Source organism: Suncus etruscus, chromosome 2, assembly GCF_024139225.1.
Source record: "Suncus etruscus isolate mSunEtr1 chromosome 2, mSunEtr1.pri.cur, whole genome shotgun sequence".
In the NCBI taxonomy this organism is placed as follows: Eukaryota; Metazoa; Chordata; class Mammalia; order Eulipotyphla; family Soricidae; genus Suncus; species Suncus etruscus.
The window spans coordinates 147,478,848-147,482,646 of NC_064849.1; the positions used below are offsets into that span (position 1 = coordinate 147,478,848).

Below are 3,799 nucleotides of genomic sequence, written 5' to 3' on the forward strand. Positions count from 1 at the left end.
TTGTCGGAGTGGAGTGTTAACTGAACCTACTAGAGGCTTCTGTTTAAATAGGACACAGGAGGATGACTCAGCAGCTAGGGGATTAGACGTTCCTCTAGCCGTGGCAAATCACATTGCTCCAGGGTGCCTGTGCCAGTCTTTGATACAACACTTGATGGCTCCATTCTTGACAACTCAACTCCAGGGTGTTAAGTCACTCATTGCTAAATTGGAGACAGAAACGATTTGAAGGTCATATTCATGCTTCAAAATCAGAAGATTCATTATTTAAAATGACATGTTATTGGTACAGCAGGTAGGTTGTTCACCTTGCTCTCAGCTGACCTGGATTCAATCCATAGCATCTCAGATGGTCTCCCAAGCTCCCCAGGAGTGATTCCTAAGTGCAGAGTTGATAATAACACCTGAACAGGTGTGGTCCAAAATTCTCAATTACCGGTAAAAATAATTTTGGGGACCGAGAGATAGCACAGAAGGTAGGGCATTTGCCTTGCACGCAGCAGACACAAGATGGATGGTGGTTCGAAGTTTGGAGTCCCATATGGTCCCCGAGCCTGCCAGGAGTGATTTCTGAGTGCAAAGCCAGGAGTAACCTCTGAGTGAGGCGTGTGTGACTCCAAAACCAAAATAAATGAATAATTTTAAGCAACTAATTAAAATGGAGTGTTTCGGGACCGGAGAGATAGCACAGCGGCTAGACGTTTGTCTTAGGCGCAGAAGGACGGTGGTTCAAATCCTGGCATCCCATATGGTCCCCCGAGCCTGCCAGGAGTGATTTCTGAGTGTAGAGCCAGGAGTAACCCCTGAGCGCTGCCGGGTGTGATTTAAAAAACAAATAATAAAGTAAGAAAATGGACTGTTTCAGTAAACCAATTTCTGAAATTTAGAGACTGCTTTAGACTTTCAATTCTCTTTCCCTCTTGTTCCTGTTTTCTGAATAAAATAAAGAATTGGAACTCCTGTAAATCTGGATCCTGTAGAACTGCTATCCCCTACCTTTCTAGCCCATGAGAGACTAATTTTGTTTTGTTTGTTGTTTCTGCTTCACATTGGCTGGTAACTATTTGTTTCTTTGTCTTTATCACTGGATAGTAGATCAAAACTTCAAGAAATAGGTCTGGGAAGAAATCCTTTCTAGAAGCTATTTCCTTAGAATAGCAAAATTGCATTATTAAAATTTATAGCACAATCATTTCATAGCAGACATTCAATAGTAGGGTTAACTGAATGTCTTGTTTGGCAAATGCTGGCCAGTTTTCAAGTAGGGATCCAAGAACAACTTGGATACAAAGATCAGAAACGTTATCGTGCAGCAAGAACCCATAAATTCAGTTTGTAACTTAAATTAGAAGGGTTGGGGAGGACAGCATACACCTGACTATGCTAAGAATAACAGAATAACTCCCGGCGGGTTTGGGGGACCATCTGGACCAAGGATGCTGTGCAAGGCAAGCACCCTGCCTAGAGCTGTACTATATGGCTTTAGCCCTATTGGTCATTTTTAAGCATTTTAAGGTGTAAGAGCCTGATTTAAGCATCAGGTTCAGTTTTCAGGTTATGTTTTTGGAGTCCTTGCTTCAAATTAGAAAAATAGTCATCTACCACCCTTAGCCCTACTCTTCAGCTCTTGTACCATCCTTCCTACTTCAAAAAGCTTTCCTAATAGGAATTTTCTTGACTGTATCAAGAAGTGTAATTAAGAGTGAGTGAGAACTTAATCTTAGGCATATTATGTGTCTCAGAGCTGATTTTAGTCCTTCCTGCATACTCAAAGGTGCTTACTATTATTTATTTGAATTGAATTTGAAAGAAGACTGATCTGGTCCAGAGTAGAAGGATGAGACCACACAACTGGAATAAAGTTTACTACTTTAATCCATCTGCCAGCAAGACCCCACACTGGCCAATCAGGGCCATCTTTCAAAGGATATGAACCCCGCTCAAAGTTATGAAGAAGATTATATAGGGCAAGGATATAGGAAGGTTCCATATTTCTGATGATCCTTAAAATAATTGGCTAATATCTAGGGTTATCTTCCTACTGCTCCCTTGTCCTTCTCTGATAGGCTACCTGGTATGGCAAGGTAGCTTGAGGAAGTGTTATGGAAATAGGCTTGTGGAGACCTAGCATGTGGCTTATACCATGTGGTTCTGACAAAATGGTGTCTCTACCTGCTCAGAACCTGAGAAGAAGCTTGCCATGTGACCTTTACAAAATGGCATCCCTTCTTGTTCAGAACTCAGGTCCCAACAAAAACCACCTCTCTTGCCTCCAATCGCTGATGATTCCACTCATGGATGAGAGTGAGCTGTGATTTTTTTTTTTTGTTGTTCTCCAGTATTTTTTTTGTCAGTGTATTTATTATTCGCAGTAATAAATTCTTGTGACAAATAGTTTGAAATCTAGAGAAAAATATTGCCTTATTTAAAATAAATGCTGATTATCAGAAAGAAGTCAACTAGTTAACTAAATAGTTTTGTTTATCTAATAGTTTTGTTTATCTTTGTGTCATCTAATATGGCCAAAAGTTTTACTTTTGTTCTTAAATATCTGGGCAAGGGCTGGAACAATGACACACCAGTGAGGGAATTTATTTTTTTGTTTTTTTGGGGTTTTTTGTCCCCCCCATTCACAATACAGACCAGGCAAAGGGCCTGGTTTGAGATGTATACGAGGAACATTTACTGTACCTCCTCTTCTATACAGTCAGTGTAAAGAACACAGCCTGTTTAGTGCAGTCACAGAAATAATTACACTGAGTACTGTCATAACAAAATGTGACTGAATGAGGGAAGAAGAAAGCCTGTCCAGAGTACAGGCCAGTGTGGGGTGTGGAGGAAGGAGACTTGGGATATTGGTGATGGGAATGTTGTACTGGTGAAGGGTTATATATATGAATCAAAAAAAAAAAAAAAAAGAAGAAAAGATAAGGCCTCCCAATGCTTACCACAGTGAGGGCATTTGTCTTACAAATGGCCAACCAAGGTTCAACCCCTGGCACCCCATATGGTCCCCCAAGACTACCTGGAGTATACCTGAGCTCAGAGGCAGGAGTAACCCCTGAGCACTGGGTGCAGCCCCCCCCCCAAAAAAAAAGCTATATATACTTCCTGGCATTTTATGTTCCTAAGATATTCATTTTGGATTGTTATCACTATTGAAAACATGAAATAGAACAATATAGTATCCATTTCATGCACTAGCTAGCCTCATTTATAAATGCATAGATGGAACTGATAACTAGTTGGAGCACAGGCTTTGCATGTGTGAGGCCTTAGGTTTGATTTCCTGTGTCATATTTAAAAGAAAAAAGAGAAGTATTGCTAAGAACACTGAGAAGACTAAAATATCTATAGTCTCAATAACCAAGAAGAAAACAGTTAATATGTTGCAAGTTTTTAGTCTTTTCATACATAAAGAATCACAATACAGGATTGGAAAAAATAATATAGCAGAAAAGTGCTTATCTTGAACATGGCCAAGGCAGAACTGATCCTTGGTAGGTACATATGGTAACCCAATCCACAGCAGGAGTGGTCTCAGTGTCAGGGATAAGCCCTAAGCACAACTAGGTATGGCACAAAAACAAACAAAAAAGAATCATACTGACCATGCTACCATGGTACAAATTTAAAATATAATAATAGATGATAGCCTTTATCTATAGGAGCTTAATTGTTTTGATTTATTATTTTATAAATTTCATCTACATTTTTTGGGGGATGGGTGTTGGGCCACATCCAGTGGTGCTTAGGGGTTACTCTTGGATCTGCACTCAGAAATCTCTCTTGGCAGGCT

At 40.0% G+C, this 3,799-nt stretch overlaps 1 non-coding gene across 1 annotated transcript; it reads right to left on the bottom strand.

Moving 5' to 3' along the window:
* Positions 1 to 2,615: 2,615 nt before the first annotated feature.
* LOC126002706 (small nucleolar RNA SNORA51) lies at positions 2,616 to 2,750 on the bottom strand. The gene has a single exon (XR_007493377.1). It is a non-coding gene; the product is annotated as a small nucleolar RNA SNORA51 (small nucleolar RNA).
* Between the last annotated feature and the right edge of the window lie 1,049 nt (positions 2,751 to 3,799).